Raw genomic sequence first — 19,252 nt, 5'->3', positions numbered from 1 at the left:
CTGCCGGTCCACGGATGTAAAAAGGTTGAAAAACACTGACATAGAACACTAGACTGAATAAATGGGAAAATGACATCCAGACATACAACAGATCCATACTGGCCCATAAAAGGCCAGTAACAGAGAAACCCCATGGGTGGAGAGTGCATAAGAACAGCATAGACACCTGTCCAGAAAATTTTAACATGTACATAATCACATTCAACAGCCCATAGCTAAAGCGCAATTTAAGAAAAATACAATACATGACGTCTGCCAGGGAGTGCCACAAAGGATTTGCAGTAACATTGGAAAGGATCCTGGGCACTGTCATAGGCATCTTCAGAACGATGGGCTCTGAGCTAACTGTGACAGAAATTTGGCTCCTGTGGGCCACTGTGAGCTGCACAGGGATTTTTGGGAGACTAGAGAGATGGCACTGCACAATCAGAGACTTTTCGAAAAGTTTACTCATGAGAATTAAAAATCAAAATGTTCAGCTTGGTTACCACAAAAGCAGTTTGTGCAACAAGAAAAACATGATTCAAACAGTGTCAGAATGCTCCACAACATTTGAGTGCCTCAGCAGGCACAGAAAAGAAAAAAAACCCCCTTTAAACAGTCTTTCAGGATTGTTAGTACTTGTGCTGTCCTGTATAACTTCACTTTCCAGCACTTGAGCTTCACTGTTCTCACTCCTTTCCCAGCAGGGGTGAGCTTATCTCAGTCCTGGCTTCTAACAGCCATTGGGTTTTCCCCTGGGCTAATCAGTGCTGAGCAAACAAACAGGTGATTAGAAAGCTTCTGCTTCTGGTCTGGTCCTCCCAGCAGAGAAAAAACAAACAAACAGTCTTTTAAAGTCACATTAAGAAAAAACAACCCATGAAAACAAACACACTCCTTTCAGGAATTACCAGCAGCAAGGAAAAAGAAAAAGGTAAGTTTGTTCCAGGCTTAGATTTCTAGTCTTCTTGTAAAAAGAGAAACAAACCCCCAACAATTTCATAAGCCTACAAGGCATTAAAGCTCACTTCCCTTAGTGTTTCAACACACTTCCATTGATTGCTCTGCTGATTCCAACTGTTCATATGGTGCAGTCTCCATGGCCTGGTCCAACTGGCTCTCGGGTTCTGGTAGTCCTTCCCCAGTCTCTACCAATTCCATGGCCTCTGACCTCTCCTGACCATTTAGAACCATCATTCCAAGGTGACCGGCTGTTCTATCTGCAGCTTCATATATATATGCGGATGACATTACAATTATTATTCCCATAACCTCACTGAATCAAGAGACAGAACAATTATATCTCATCTGTCCTTACTAAGGTAGAACAATGGACTATGCAATTTAAATTAAAACTGAATTCAGATAAAACTAAGGTTTTTTTGGCAAGTCCTAATAACAAGATCATGAATACCTCTTTGAGATTAAATGGGTCAGACCACTCAATTCATTCTACCATCAAAATCCTGGATGTCATCTTGGACCAAAGCTTGACTTTTGAAGATCACACTAACTCTCAGGTTAAAAAATGTTTTATCACTTTATGGAAACTTCGCACCACTGAACACTACTTTGACTTCTTCTCTTTTCGACTGATGGTTCAATCTTTGATCTTAAGTATCTTAGACCAGTGTTCTTCAACCTTTTAACACCTATGGACCAGGGGAAATAAAATAATTATTTTGTGAACCGGCACCAGTCTGCGGACCAGCAGTTGAAGAACACTGGGCTAAGTCGTGTCCATCTCCACCCAATCTCTGCCCCAGACCCCGCCCCCATAATAGTACTAATTGTAATACCATTTTTTCCATTCATTTTTCATATATACACACACACATACACACACAATATAATCGTATTAACAATACATAATGGTTAACCACAAAATTAAAATACACAAAGCACACTATATGCTTTTCAACATTCATTACTACAGATAACCCCATGCAAATGCAGGACCAAAAACTAAAAGTACTAATATTTACAAACAAACCCTAAGATGCAAGACTCTGCAAGCAGTACAACCCCAGAGGAAAAGAAACAAATGCATTTCTTCCTGAACAGACAGCAGAAGTAAATCAATCACTAAATAAAAAAATAAAAGCATTCCCCTTACCGTTGTTGTCTCTCTCCCTCCATGCTGTGCCTTGCCTTCTGGCCTGCCCCCCCCCCCCCCCCGGTGTTATCTTCGGGCTGGTCTATGGTGCGATCAACGCAGCACCTTCGGGCCAGCTCCCTGAGTGCTGCAGTGCGCAAAGCTGTGGGCAGCGGCTCCTCACGCGCATCCTGTGCCTGATCTGGAAGACTTCCCTCTGACATTGCGATATCAGAGAGAAGGCTTCCGGTTCAGGCTCGGGACGCGCGTAGGAGCCTTTTACCATGGCTTTGTGCACTACAGCACTCAAGGAGCCAGCCAGAAAACGCCGCATTGATCGCACCATGGACCGGCGGTTTGAAGAACATTGTCTTGGCCCGATGGATGTGCCGGCCCTGTGGACCAGCAGAAAATTTCTGTGGACCGTCACCAGTCTGCGGACAGGCGGTTAAAGAGCACTGTCTTAGACTATTGCAATATTATATACTTGGGATATTTTAAGAATACCATCAAACGACTGAGAATTATTTAGAACGCTGCAGTCCGTCTCATCTATGGTCTCAAAAGAAATCGGATCATGTAAGCCCTTATTACAAAAGACTACACTGGCTGCCCATGGAAGCAAGGGTTATTTTTAAGTTTGCTTGTCTTTGCTTCAGAACCATAACAGGTTCATCCCCAATCTATATATCTCATCATTTCAACTTTCCAGGCACAACTTGTACACATAGGCCCTGATTCTGCAAAGTGCATCCCGGTTGTAGGCAGCTGTAGGCGTCCTACAGCTGTCTAATCAGTCAATCAGGAGGCACATTTTCTAAAAAAATGCTCCCCCTAAGGCTAGGCAAACCTAAGCGGCCCTATGCACCTCCCTAGCAGAGCGGGAGATGCTTACAATATAGGCTAGCAAAATGCTGGCCTACATGGTAAGTAGACACGGCTGCTATATTTAATCGCAGCAAGGGATCTCCCTGCGGCGATTAGTATAGCAGCTGCAGCTACAGCTGCCAGTCTCCCCTTCCCAACCCCCCCCAACGTTCGCGGCAGGAGGGTGCCCAATCCCTCCTGCCGGACCACCCAATAGCCCCCCCATGATCGCCGGCAGGAGGATGCCCAACCCCTCCTGCTGACAAAACCTGCCTCCCAAAGATCGCCGGCAGGAGGGTGCCCAACCCCTTCTGCCGGACCCCCACAACGAACCACCCCAGAACCCCCCCTCGGGCTTACCTGCAAGTTGGCCAGATGGGTCCTGTCCGGTCAACTTGCAGGTATGCCCGAGGGGGGATTCCGGAGGGGTTTCAATGGGGGGGTTCTGGCAGGAGGGGTTGGGCACCCTCCTGCCGCGATCATCGGGGGTGGGGAGAGGTGAGACATGTGGCCGTAGCCGCAGCCGCTATACTAATCACGGTAGGGAGATCCCTTGCCACAATTAAGTATAGTGGCTGCGTCTAAACAAATCCGATTCTGTAACCAGTGTCTGCAACATGGACGTCGGTTACAGAATCGGGTTTACTTTGGGCGGGTTTTGTTCCGATTCTGTATAGGATGCCCGGGACGGGCATCCTATACAGAATCCAGGCCGTAGTGCCTACTTGTTTGCTTTCCCATCCTTGAAGGGCTGTATCTACAAGAGATTCCTCAATAGAACACTATCATTTCAAGCAGGTAAATGGAATAAATGTTTAATCAACTTTATCTCAAATGCTCTTTCTTACCAAACTTATAGGAACTCAATCAAAACATCTCTTTGACAAATTTCTCAGACTCCATTTCTACCATGATGTACTTCTAAAACACTTCCAGGAAAAATTGATTAATCTTACCATGTTAATATAATTTTGAAAGATTTTATAATATCGCTGTCTGTATACAGTCTCTTTGAAAGTTTTTTATAATATCGCTGTCTGTATACAGTCTCTTCCTCTGTAAACTGCTCTGAACTGTTTGTGGTATTGCAGTATATAAAAATAAAGTTATTACTATTATTATTAACTTCATCCCATGCCCTCTCATTCCAGAGTTTCCTTTCAAATGAAAGAAACTCAACTCATGCGCATTTACATCACATTGGTATTTAAACATCTCTCTATCATATCTTCCTTCTCCCGCCTTTTCTCCAAAGTATACAGATTGAGATCTTTAAGTCTGTCCCCATAGGCCTTATGACAAAGACCACACATCATTTTAGTAGCCTTCTTCTGGACCAACTCCATCCTTTTTATCTTTTTGAAGGTGTGGCTTCCAGAATTGTACACAATATTCTAAATGAGGTCTCACCGGAGTCTTATATAGGGGCATCAATACCTTTTTTTTTCCTACTGGCCATACCTCTCCCTATGCAACCTAGCATCCTTCTAGCTTTCGCTGTCAACTTTTCAACCTGTTTGGCCACCTTAAGATTATCACATACAATCACACCCAAGTCTCACTCTTCTGTCGTACACTTATGTTCTTCACTCCCTAAACTGTACCGTTCCCTCAGGTTTTTGCAGCCCAAATGCATGACCTTGCATTTCTTAGCATTAAATTTTAGCTGCCAAATTTCAGATTATTCTCAAGCTTCGCCAAGTCTTTCTTCATGTAATTCACACCATCCGGCGTGTCTACTCTATTTCAGATTTTGGTATCATCCACAAAGAGGCAAATCTTACCCGACAGCCCTGCAGCAATATCGTTTATAAAAATGATAAAAAGAACAGGCCCAAGAACAGAACCTTGAGGCACACCACTGTTATCATCCCTTTCCTCAGAGTGATCTCCATTGATCACTACCCTCTGTCGCCTTCCACTCAACCATTTCCTGACCCAGCCCGTCACTCTGGGACCATCCCGAGAGCACTCCGTTTATTTATTAGACGTCTGTGTGGAACACTGTCAAAGGCTTTGTTAAAATCTAAATACACCACATCTAGCGCACTCCCTCTACACTGAATTGAATTTCAGGAGTGTATTTAACAGGTCAAAATTCTTTTCAAAACTAGTTTGCTTTCTTTTTCTTTTTTTTTTCTTTCTTATTTTTACACATGTAAAATCATATTGCCTATAAAGTTTCTTCTAAATGCACAGTACTGGTTTAGGGAGAATTTTATATGAAATTATATGTACAAGAAAACTCATCATTAATACAGTTTCCACTGAATTAGAAACTTTTAACAGTTGTTGTTCAAAAATTGAAACAAAATACTCTTATATTTAAGGTTATCCTGTAGCTACCACTCTGATTGGTTCTGTGAAAACTATTTCTGATAATTACATTACATTAGTGATTTCTATTCTGCCATTACCTTGCGGTTCAAGGCGGATTACATAAGGAGTTAACTGGTCATTTAGGAATACATAAGGAGTTATCTGAACATTTTCGGTGGTAATAAAGAATAGACAGTTGCAATTGGGGATTGAGATGATTCTTGCTGTGTTAGTTTGCCTTTAAGGATTTCTTGAATAGTAGGGTTTTTATTTCTTTTCTAAAGGTTTTGTAGTCTGAAGTCGTGATTAGTAAATTGGAGAGTTGGTAGTCTAGTTTTGCTGCTTGAGTGGCGAGGAGGCCATCGTACATTTTTTTTCATTTGACATTTCTGATTAGAGGGTGCATGGGTTCTCCTATGTCTGGTTGTGGTTGTTTGGATAAGTCGATTGTTTAAGTAGGCTGGGCTGTCTCCCTTTATGGTTTTAAATAGCAGACAGTAAAATCTGAAATGTATTCTTGCTTGTATTGGGAGCCAGTGTGAATTGAGGTATGCCGCTGTGATATGGTCGTGTTTCCTCAGTGAGTAGACAAGTGTGTTTTGTACTGTTTGTAGTTGTTTTATCATGGTTGCAGGGCAGGGGAGATAGAAAATGTTGCAGTAGTCTAGAAGACCTAGGACTAGGGACTGGACCACGAGCTGGAATTGTTTTCTGTCAAAGAATTTTCAAACTTGCCTAAGGTTTCTCATGACTGCAAATGATTTCTGCATTGTTTTATTGATTTGTGGCTGCATGGTTAATGTGACCATTTATTTTTTTCATCAAAAGGGGACATCTATTAATTGTCAGTCCTGCCCCAATCCCGCCCTAGCCCCACCCCAATCCCGCCCTAGGCCCGCCCCCAATCTCGCCCCCAATTTCTTCCATTCATTTTTCATGTACACATAAGTTCTTATTAATTCATAATGGTAAACATAAAATTTTAAAAAATTACAAAGCTCACTATATGCAGAGAAAATGTTAATTATCATTTATATTTGGGGGGTTTCAAAGATGTCATGGCAGATGACTTTAAAATATGCAATGTCACCTCACTAACTATAGAAAAATAGACAAATAAAGTGCAAAATATAGACAGCAGATATAAATTCTCAAAACTCACACATTTTGATCACTAAATTGAAAATAAAATCAATTTTCCTACCTTTGCTGTCTGGTGATTTCATGAGTCTCTGGTTGTGTTTCCTTCTGACTGTGTATTCTTTCTTTCATTTCTTTTTTTCTGCACTCAGGCCCAACAATTATCCCTTTCTATTCCCTTCCTCCTTCCTTCCTATGTCCTTAGTGCCCCCGGTGCCTCCTTCCCATGTCCTTAGTGCCCCCAGTGCCTCCCTCCCATGTCTTTAGTGCCCCAGTGCCTCCTTCCTATGTCCTTAGTGCCCCCAGTGCCTCCTTCCCATGTCCTTAGTGCCCCCAGTGCCTCCTTCCTATGTCCCTCTCACTGCCTTCCAGACTTTGTCCCACCCCACCCCCGAAGCCAGCCTGCCTGCCTATCTACCTCCCTCCCTCCTTGGCCAAAGCCAGCCTGCTTGCCTGCCTACCTCCTTCCCTCTCTGCCGTGCAAAAAAAAAAAAAAAAAAAAAGCCTCCCTCCTTCCTTTCCCCCAGTCCACTGCTAACTTACCTCCCTGCTGCTGCTGCTAATCGCCGAGACAAAGTCTTCTTTCCGATGTCAATTGACATCGGAGAGGACGTTCTGGGCCAGCCAATCGCTGCCTGGCTGGCCCAGAACGTCCTCTCCGACGTCGGAAAGAAGACTTCGTGTTGGTGATTAGCAGCAGCAGCAGGAAGGTAAGATAGCAGCGGACTGCGGGAAAGGAAGGAGGGAGGCTTTTCTTTTTTTGCGCGCAGCAGGTAGGGACAGGAAGTGATCGCCTGTCCCTTTGTCCCCGAGCACAGCTTTGGGGACGCTGTCCCTGAAAACGGGACATTTCAGCGTCCTGAAGCTGTGTGTGGGGACAACGGGATGGGGGATTCTGAAAACGGGACAGACCCATTCAAAATGGGATGTATGGTCACTTTATGCATGGTACAGCCTCTGTCTATCAACATTCCAAGAAGTTTTAGAGTGGGTTGAAAGGTGTATGTGAATGAGTTTATTATTAGGTTTGTTATAGTTGGGGTTTTGCTATTTTCGAGGAGGATGAATTTTGTTTTGTCAGGATTCAGTTTCAGTTTGTGCTCTTTCATCCATGTTGTTCCTGTTTCTAGTGTTCTGTGTAGTGTGTCTGTCATAGAGGGTGCTGGTTGATCAAAAGGAAGGAGAATGGTGATGTCGTCTGCATAGCTATAGGAGGTTAGGCCTAATTTATCTAGGCAGGTGCCGAGGGAAGCAATGTAGAGGTTGAAGTGTGTGGGAGATAAAGGTGATCCTTGGGGTACTCTGCATGGGTTTGACCATGGTTCTGTCATACTCCGATATTGTTTTTCATACTTTGATATAAATGTATTGAAAGGTAAAAGCACTATGAGAAACAATTGTAATAAGTATTTTAATGATACAAAAAAAAAAGACAAAAGGTGTTAGCAGCATTTGATTTCTTCTAAATTTATTAATCTGGGAAATGTTATCTTGCAGCAGGAAAGTTATCTTTCAAAAAAGTAAACCTACAAGTTACAAAGACACTCCCTCAAGGTTACAAGGCTTGGAATTCAGCAGGGTGAGGCCAGATGCCTTGTTGTAAGATTGCACTCTAAAAATCAGCTCCACACCCTTAACACTGAGAGGCTGCCACAGGTTACTTGCATAAACATTTTGTTTTCTAATTTTAGAATTTTATGTAGAGTTTGTTACCACAAAAAGCCCTGTTCTTGTGTAGTGGAGGAGTAGCCTAATGGTTAATGCAGAGGCCTGAAAACCTTCTGAACTTGGTTTGATTCCAACTATAGTTCCTTGTGACGATAGGCTGAAACCTGGTGTAAATCCTGATATTGATATATTTCTGTAGAATTCTCGGCACAAAAATCCCTATATGCAAGACCACAAAGCTAAGTAATTTGTTTAATACCTAAAACTTAAGTAAAAGTAAAATTATTATTCACATAATTAGAAGATTAGAAAGAAAATGGAGAAAAAAGAACCAAGATCAAACAAAAACCGAATGGAAAAAATCAACAAACAATACAAAAATCAACTAAGGGATAAGAGGAAAAGCTACTATACTAACCTCATAGGCACGGAAACCCAAGATTCCAAAAAAATATTCCAAATCCTGAAAGAATTAACAGACACCAAACCATACACAACCACCACGAATACTCCTCCACCATCACCCACCCTCTTAGCAGAACACTTCAAAAACAAAATTACCAACACCAGAGCCACTCTCATCCTTAACCCATCCCATCAAAACCCAATCACAATCCACCCTCCAGGAAAAGAGGCAACCGCAGCAGACAGAATCTGGACTCAATTCCCCAACATACAATGGTCAGAATTCAACAAATTCTACAAAAAATACAGCCATGCCTCCTGTGACCTCAACCATTGCCCCTCATATCTCCTTACCACCTCTAGTGTAAAATTCCGCACCACAATTCTTCAATGGATTCAATTCACGCTCACAGAAGGCACATTCCCTGCTGACCTCAGCGAAATCGTCATCACCCCAATCCAAAAAGACCCAAAAGCACCACAAAACCACCCATCTAACTTTAGACCTATAGCCTCAATTCCGCTATATGTCAAAATTATAGAAGGCCTAGTAGCCAAACTCCTCACCAATTACATAGAGGACCACAACCTACTCCACCCCATGCAATCAGGCTTCAGAACAAACTTCAGTACAGAGACACTACTAGGCTCCCTTATGGATACCGTCAGACAACACCTTAGCACAGGGAAAAAAATGCTTCTCATACAACTGGACTTAACTGCGGCATTCGACTTAGTGGATCACAACATCCTTCTACAGATCTTAGACGCAATAGGCATCTCAGATAAAGTATACTCTTGGTTTGAAGGATTCCTAAAACTCAGAACCTACAGCGTAAAATCAAACAAAGAAAAGTCAGAATCCTGGTCAAACCCCTGCGGCGTACCACAAGGATCTCCACTATCCCCCACCCTCTTCAATCTCTACACTGCTTCTCTAGGAACGCATCTGGACAATATGGGCATAACCACCTATAGTTATGCTGATGACATCACCATCCTCATCCCATACGATCACTCTAAACCTACCATGACAGACAAACTTCACCAAACACTTGAAACAGTCACAACCTGGATGAAAAATCACAAACTTAAACTCAACCAAGACAAAACCAAATTCATCCTTCTCGAAAATGACAAGATCCAAACCACAACCAACTTAGACATAAACACAATCAAATATCCCATCCAAACCACCATAAAACTACTTGGCATGACCATAGACAGATGCTGCACTATGCAACCGCAAATAAATAAAACAATTCAGAAATCATTCGCAATCATGAGAAATCTGAGACAAGTCCGAAAATTCTTTGAAAGAACACAATTCCAACTTATAGTACAATCCCTAATACTAGGGATATTGGACTACTGCAACATCCTCTTCCTTCCTTGCCCTGCAACCACGATTAGACAACTCCAAACAATCCAAAATACAGCTTTGAGACTCATCTACTCATTGAAAAAACATGACCACATCACTGAAGCCTTCATCAACTCACATTGGCTTCCAATCCAAGAAAGAATCCAATTCAAATTCTACTGCATACTATTCAAAACACTACACGGAGACAGTCCATCATACTTGAACAATCGCCTCATACAAGCACCCACTACAAGACAAAGAAAAACGCACGCCCCATTCATACCCCCCCCAATCAAGGAAGTAAAAAGAACAAACTACACGACGGCCTCCTAGCCACCCAAGCCGCAAGGCTGGACAACCAGATCTCCAACCTCTTGATGACCACCCCAGACTATAGGACGTTCAGAAAAGAAATAAAAACCACACTTTTCAAGAAATTCCTGAAGCAGCAATAACATCACGACCGCTTAGTAACTCTAAAACTGACACTTGATCTACCCACTACTGCACTAATAATGACAAAAGAACTCCCACTATGACCACCTATTAACTCTTTTACAAACCTCCTCACCCCCAACAACCTGCTAAATGTTTATAAGATCTACAACTTACCTCTCTAGCTAATCATTGTAACTCTGTTTTTTTTTTAAACTAACCTTTTGTAATCCGCCTTGAACCGCAAGGTAATGGCGGAATAGAAATCCCTAATGTAATGTAATGTAATGTAATAATTGTCAGCCCTAGCATTGCTAGCAATCAGCATTTTCGGTTAGCCTAACCAATGTCAGCAAAGGCATTGAATGGTCGGGACTTCCCTATTGACCACTCTATTAAAATCCTGGGAGTGACCCTGGACTACCACCTCACTCTAAATGCTCACACAAATTTATTGGTTAAAAAATGCTTCTCGGTACTATGGAAACTCAGAACCATCAGAAAATACTTTGATGCAGCATCCTTCCGCTTACTGGTTCAATCTTCCATCTTAAGCCTGCTTGATTATTGCAACATCATTTACTTGGGTTCCTTCAAAAAAACCATGCTAAGACTCAGAGTCATTCAAAATTCGGCAGTTCGACTGATTTTTGAGCTGAAGAAATGGGAACACATAAGCCCCTACTATCAAAAACTCCATTGGCTGCCCCTGGAGGCGCAAATCCTGTTTAAGTTCTCTTGTGTGTGTTATAAATCAATATTTGGTCTGGCCCCCACTTACCTAGTTTCCCAATTTAATCTGGCAAGTTCTATTAGGCCCACACGAAGAATACATCTGTACACCTATCCGACAATTAAGGCCTGCCACTACAAAGATTCTTGGACAGAACTCTTGCCTTCCAGGCAGGCAAATCGAACGATTGGCTTAGTAACGCTATCATGCTCTCCTAATCTTCCTTCAATTTTAGAAAATTAGTAAAAACAAGTTTGTTCAATCGTTTTGTAAACTAAGAATCTATACAGCTCTGCTAATTCAACCAGTAACCTTAAGAACGATATAGCTTTCCACTTCTTTCATTATGTAAGATTGTATTAATGACTTGATTGTGACCTCTTAACTGATTGTCCAGCGCTTCTTGTTGTAAACCGCCTCGAACTTCCATGGCTTTGGCGGTATATAAGAATAAAATTATTATTATTATTATTATCATATCATTCATATCATTCATGTCTGACCTTAGGGAATGTCATTGCAGACAGCCTTAATGCAATCAGTGCTTAGATGACCTGGCAGTAAAAAGGTGCTAAAGACAGCTAAGAGGTGTTAAGAAGATGTGTTAATGTCTGGTGCTTAAGATGGACAGCTTAGGAGGTACAATGGGTCCAAGTGCACAGATATTGTCAGAGGCATACTGGAAATTACATTTGACTCTAGTCTATTCTTCTCCAGTCTAGCATACCTCACTCACCTTCCTGGTCAGTGAAACTAACTATTGTTTCAGACAGTTTACTAAGGATGGGGATACTTAACTTCAATAGATTCTATTCAAGATCAATAGATTCTATTTGTTATAAAAAGCCCCCTCTCAACATCAACCCCCTTTCTTGCTCTTCATAGAACATCACACTTCTCTATCTCATCATCACCCCTTTATCCTGTCTCTCTTGGATTCTTTCTTTGTCTGTTCTCTCTCATTCACAGGAGCACAGAATCAGTCTCTGTATTCACTCTGTAACTGTAATGCTTGAAGTATCTTTATGAAGCTGGCTTTTCTGTATTTCTATATTATATTCTTTATGCAATCACTTCTGGCTGTGCTTATTTGATTTTACTTCTAATGAAACCTCTGTGAAGGAATTGAACTCGTGACCTGGTGAATTGTAAGGCCACCTCACATAACCCCTCCAACCTTACATTTTGGGGGGGTCCAACCTTACAGTAATCACTAAAGATCCAGTGACAAGTAGACACATCAAGCTTTGGGCAGTGAGAGGCTATCGAGCCCAAAGTGGTGTCGCTGAGGATCTGGGGAATATCATTCCAATGAGGAGTGTGACAGGATGGGGAAACTCGCTTTGATATATGAGCACTTTGGTTTACGAGCATGCTTCTGGAACGAATTATGCTCGCAAACCAAGGTTCCACTGTATATTAAAAAATTACTTTTAGTCACACAATAAGGGTACACTTAGGAAAAGGCAGCATTTACTGCTTGCTGCAGTGTTTAAGACCATCAATACACCCATTACAAAACTAAACAAGCCAGATTAATACAAATCGATCCTGCACAGTCAATATTAATACATACAGAACACAGATACACCCTCGCCCAGTATGGAATAAGTAATCACAAACTAAAATTAGAAATATGTAGACAGAAGTTACACTGAACCGCCAAGAAGCCAGATTCTGCAAACAATACATCACAGAAACAGAAACAGTGATATGTTCCCTAATATTATGCAAAATATAAACCCTCCTTTTACTAAGCCACAGTAAAGGTTTCTACCGCAGCCTGGAGTGCTAAATACTTTGATGCTCATAGGAATTTACAAATTAACAAATACTGTAGAAATAAAACAAAAATTAGAAAATAAGAAAATACCATTTTATTGGACTAATCCATTTTTCAATTAGCTTTCAGAGGTCTAAACCTCCTTCCTCAGGTCAGTACAACATACTGCTGTTACGGTATCCTGTCCTGACCTGAGGAAGAGGGTTTGACTCCAAAAGTTAGTAAAACATGTATTAAAATTAGTCCAATAAAATTATTACCTTATTTCCATTTTCTATTTATAAATGTTTATCAATACAGCTACAATGTTACTTTATTCTAAAGCAACAAAAAAATATTTTTTCTACTTTTTGTCATGTCTGGTTTCTGTTCTCCTCATCTTCTCTTCAATCTCCTTTCCAAGCACTGATCACCCTCTTTCTCTGCCCTCCATCCATTGTCCACCCTTTCCCCCTTCCTTGTCATCTTCCCTCTTTCTATGCCTGTTCTATAAAATGTATATCCTGTGTCCCTTCTCAAGAGGGAGTGATGTGGATGGGAGTAGGATAGGCTTATGACTTGGACTTTTTCTGCCATAATCAAACATTTCAGAATACATCCAGGGTACAATTTGGATGTCTGAGGTTAGATCTGTTTTAATCGTGAATAAGTGCCAAAAAGGTACCTTAACTGCATCTGTCTGTTTGTCCTGATCAGGTGGACGGTAGTATACTCCTATCACTATCCTTTTCCCCCTTACACATGGAATTTCTACCCATAGGAATTCCAAGGTGTGTTTCTGCTCCTGTAGAATTTTCAGTGCATTTGATTCAAGGACCTCTTTAACATATAATGCTATGCCTCCACTGTATCACTATGATATAACTTGTATCCTGGTATGACAGTGGTTATTTTCCTTCCACCAGGTTTCAGATATGCCTATTATATCTATCTTTTTATTTAGTGCAATATATTCTAATTCTCCCATCTTGTTTCTTAGGCTTTTGGCATTTGCATCCAGACATTTCAAACAGTGTTTATCATATCTATTTACAATTTGCTTAACAGTTGGCATAGATAATTTGCAATTATGAAAATCAGCCTGCTCTGTATTTAAGTAAACCTGGTCTACTGTGGCCTGTATTGCAATCTCACTATTGGGATGCTCTGTCTTCCTTTTTATGGTGATATCTTTTAAAGATTCCTTATCCTGAACCAAGCTCTTTTGAGCGACTGTCGACCTTCCCCCAGTTTCTAGTGTAGAAGCTGCTCTATCTCCTTTAAAAAAAAATTTTTTTTTTAAATCTTTATTGATTTTTCACAGCTGTCAAAAAGTACAACACAATATACACATCAATAATAATAAACAAATAAGCACTTATAATCGATCAGTATTAATACAACAATTAAAAAAAAAACACCCAACCAACATTTTCATCATACCCTTTAGCGGGTCTTTCCCTTTTTCAGTTCCAGAGCACCCGGTACGTTTCCTGGCCCTGAGCAACCATTGCAGAAGCTCTTATTAAGTGGGTTTTGTTTTTTTGTTTTGTTTTTCTTCTTATTTTATTTATGCACTAATGTAAGTGCTAGAACTTATGTCAGTATCTATAATAATCTTGCAGCTAATCGGGTTTTTTGTTTCGGCTTTTGTTATATTTTCTTTCTTTTTTGGATCTTATAGTGGTTTAAGTTCACTGTAGTTCTATGTAGATTTTATTTTTAGTTCTTAGAGGTCTTCTAAGTATACTTAATCATTTTTTTGTGCTGGTGCAGAAGTTTGCCGCGTCAGTAAGTTCTTTTTTAAAATGTGATGTCTGTTAGAATCTTTTACGATGTAATCGTGACTTCCTCCAATTGACTCACATTGCTGAGCTTATAGTTTATGGCATTTTATCATCAAATTATATGATGTAGGTAGTGGTCTTTTAAATTCTTTTAAGTTGTTTTACCAGTTGTTTTACCAATATGTATAATATCTTTCCTTATGTTTGCCATCATTTTTTTTCCGTCATTATAGACACTTTTATGAATGCTTTTTGTCGTTCTCCTTTGCTGGCTTCATGTTTGTATTTATTGCGTTCAGTATAAATCTATATTTTGTATTTGCAGCTTGGAAGGAAACATGATGTCATGTTTTTTGTTCCACTTTTCTATGTTGCCCTAATGAGTACGTTGTGAAAAATTCCTTTTCATTTACAGTTGTATAGCATTCAAATAAGAGACTACACATTTATTTATATACACCATTTAACATCATTTCAAAGACTCTTAAGGTATGTTTTTAAACAACATTCATGTTTAATTGCACTTTTTTGAGCTCTATTTATTGTGGGCTTTTTATTAGTTTATTAATTTTAGTTTTTTTTATGATAATGCCTTGGGTTTATGAATTTTTGCTGGCTGGCTGGCAATCATAATATGGTATTCTTTATAGTTGATGAATATATCTTATTAAGGTTTCACTTCTCTTATGTATTCCATGCCTGTTTGCTAGTTTTTATTGCCTGTTTGCAATGAGTTTGTTCCAGCAGTGGTACGGTTTATAGGTAGTGTTCCTTTTAATTTTGGCTTTATATGGATTAGTCTTCTTTTCCATATTGAGTCATATTAGCTTTACATTTCAATCAGACTTAAATGAATTTTACTAATGTATGTCTGTTTTGATTCATATTGACACATTTCAATATCTCTGAATTTTTTGGGGGGTATGTTTTTAATCATCATTTGTTATTAATTTTTAACATGATTTTCTTTGTAAAAAAGTTTTTTATCATCCCTTTTATGTACATAGAATTTCATTATTTAGGGGTCTTTATGATTCTTTATTCATGATATATGTTCAATTTAATTTTACTTCCACCTTTTTGTTAGTCATAGAATAGGGTGTTTTTCTGATATATGTTTATTTCAACTTTCATTATGTATTTATCTTTTATGGGTTTTATCAATAAGTAGTTTTGATTATGTACCCATATATTAAATGGGGTTGGGCATATATACTTGTAAACCTTCTTTGATATGTATTTTTATGCATTACATTTAGCTTTAGTTGAGTAAATATATATGTGTATGAGATATATATATATATTTTTTATTTTCATTGTCATGATATTCACATTGTTTATGTTGTTTTTGGATTCTTGTTGTTATTATTTCTGAACTGACATTTTGATGTTCACATATATATATATTTTTAATTTTTTTTGTATATTTTCTTATGTTCATATGCTTGTCTATTTTTTTTTATGCATTATCATGTTTTTAATCTATTTATGTATGCATATATTTGTAGACTCCTGAAGCAGGCCTGGTTGGCCAAAACATGTGCATGTCGAGTCATTGAGTTATTGGATGAATAAAATTATTTGGACCATCAGATAAGTTAAAAGACATTCTGTTCTGTGGACATCATTCTGTTTTAGACAATTTCACCCTATACTTTGCGTATTCTTCAAACATATCTTTGATCTACCTGTCACATTTCATGCTTTATCTTTTTCATGAGCCACCTTTCGAGTCTTGTTCATGGTTCTCACAGTTCAAAGAAGCCATAATTCATTCTTGTTCCGTTTTTCCTTATCTCTACTTCTAATAAATAAAACTCCACAACTCACAACTAGAAATAAAAGAAGAGATTAAACTGTAAAGATTTCGAGATAAACTACCTGAGCACTTGATGTGCACATAATTTTGAAACAGGAGCATATATAGATTGTATTTACTGTTCCAACCAATTTGCTACAATCTGGTGGTGAGCTTAGGGAGAAGCATTTTGTTTACACATCTACTGTATCTCAAAAGTAATAAACTAATATTGAACAAGGACACAAATACTGATTTCATCTAGACTCACTTTTAAAATCTACATTTCTTATTGAGAAACAGAGACAAAAAAAACTCATTTAAGCAATGGAAAAGATCAAAAACGGATGAAAACTGGAATAAGCACAAACAACATCAACGCAGGTGTCATAAGGCTGTAAAAGGGGCCAAATGAGACTATGAGGAAAAAATAGCCAATGAGGTGAAAAACTTCAAGACGTTTTTTCAATATATTAAAGGGAAATGACCCGCGAAGGAAGTGGTGGGACAATTGGATGACCTAGGAATAAAGCAACCGCTGACAGACTGAACACGTTTTTTGCGTCTGTATTTACCGAAGAGGATATACACAGCATACCGGAATCCATCAGGCTATATGCTGGAAGTGAAAACGGGAAAATGACAGGGTTAACAGTCAGTCTAGAAGAGGTATGCAGGCAGATTGATAGGCTTAAGAGCGATAAATCCCCGGGACCGGATGGCATCCATCTGAGGGTCATCAAGGAATTGAAAGGAACCATAGCTGGACTGCTTCAACTAATAGCCAATCTGTCGATCGAATCGTGAAAGATTCCGGAGGACTGGAAGATAATGAATGTTACGCCGATCTTCAAAAAAGTTTCGAGGGGAGACCCGGGAAACTATAGACCGGTGAGTCTGACCTCGGTACTGGGAAAGATGGTAGCAGCGCTGATAAAGGACTGCATCATTGATCACCTTGATGGATATGGGCTGATGAGGACCAGCCAGCACGGCTTCAGCAAAGGCAGATCTTGTTTAACAAACCTGCTGCACTTCTTCGAGGGAGTAAACAGGCAGATAGACAAGGGAGACCCAATCTACATTGTATATCTTGACTTTCAGAAGGCGTTTGACAAGGTTCCACATGAACGACTACTTCGGAAAATTGTGAGCCATGGATCTGGACATATGTATGACATAGGTACGACATAGGTACGACGAGCGGGGTGATAAAATTTGCAGACGATACAAAGTTATTCAGAGTAGTGAAGAAACAGGGGGATTGCGAAGATCTACAACGTGACATAATCAGGCTCGAGGAATGGGCATCGACATGGCAGATGAGGCTCAACGTGGACAAGTGTAAAGTGATGCATGTCGATAACAAAAATCTCATGCACGAATATAGGATGTTCAGGACGGTACTTGGAGAGACCTGCCAGGAAACGGATTTAGGAGTTCTGATCGACAAGTCGATGAAGCCGTCTGTGCAATGTGCTGCAGCAGCGGCAGCGGCGGTGAAAAGGATGAACAGAATGCTAGGAATGATTAAGAAGGAGATCACAAACAGATCGGAGAAGGTTATCATGCCGCTGTACTCAGCCATGGTGCACCCTCACCTGGAGTACTGCGTACAGCACTGGTCGCCGTACAAGGACACGATACTACTCAAAAGGGTCCAGAAAAGAGCGACTAAGATGGTTAAGGGGTTGGAGGAGCTGCCGCACAGTGAAAGATTAGAGAAACTAGGCCTCTTCTCCCTCGAACAGAGGAGATTGAGAGGGGACATGATCGAAGCATTCAAGGTACTGAAAGGGATAGACTTAGTAGATAAGGATGAGTTGTTTACCCTTTCCAAGGTAGGGAGAACGAGAGGGCACTCTCTAAAGTTGAAAGGGGATAGATTGCGTACAAACGTAAGGAAGTTCTTCTTCACCCAGAGAGTGGTGGAAAACTGGAACGGTCTTCCGGAGTCTGTCATAGGGGAAAACACCCTCCAGGAATTCAAGACAAAGCTAGACAAATTCCTGCTGAACAAGGACGTACACTGGTAGGGCTAATCTTAGTCTCAGTTAGGGTACTGGTCTTTGACCAGAGGGCCGCCACGTGAGTGGACTGCTGGGCATGATGGACTACTGGTCTGACCCAGCAGCGGCAATTCTTATGTTCTTATTATACAAGAAAATTATTATATGTTGTAGTCTTTTAATCCAACTGCATACATAGAAATATTTTGCCTAAACTGAATGCAATAAACATATATTTTTCAATATAAATACAAACTACAGAAAAGTAAATTCTATAAGACAACTGTCTTGCGAGAGAGAGAGAGAGAGGTAATATGTACATATAGAGATTGATAGAGCTGTAGATATAGAAACCGCAACAAACATTCCTGTTCTTTGCTTGTGTTTTGCTTGAGGTAAGATATCCTATAGAAACCTTTCCAAATTGCCCTCCCTCACCTCCCAATAGTGATTTCCCATTGGTTAGATAAGAATTGTCTAACTCCTTTTCAGAGTCTTTAAGAACACTCCTTGATGGGTAAACAGCCCATATGTGCTGAGACGGAAAAGGTAAGAGATGGCTTTTCTTCTAGCAAAATTAATACACATTTGATATACATTTTATGTACGTTGTATGTATGTAGTTTAGTCTATTATCCTTCGCTGGGAGTTTACCTAAGTACTTGTCCCATACTGCAGAGCAGGATTAAGGCACAGGCAAACTAGGCAAGTGCCTCAGGCCCAAAAGTATAGTGGAGCTCTGTCAGATGTGCTCAGAAAGCAGGAGGCTAGGATTGCCAACTGTGTGGACTTTTTCATGATTCTAAAAAGTTGTAAATTGTTAGTTTCCAAGCCAGAAAGATGGCTATGTGTGTGGATATTTTTCAAAGTTTAGCCCCCTACAGCT

This window comes from Geotrypetes seraphini, chromosome 1, assembly GCF_902459505.1.
Source record: "Geotrypetes seraphini chromosome 1, aGeoSer1.1, whole genome shotgun sequence".
In the NCBI taxonomy this organism is placed as follows: Eukaryota; Metazoa; Chordata; class Amphibia; order Gymnophiona; family Dermophiidae; genus Geotrypetes; species Geotrypetes seraphini.
The sequence above is the reverse complement of the archived record's forward strand: the minus strand, read 5'-3'. Positions refer to the sequence as shown.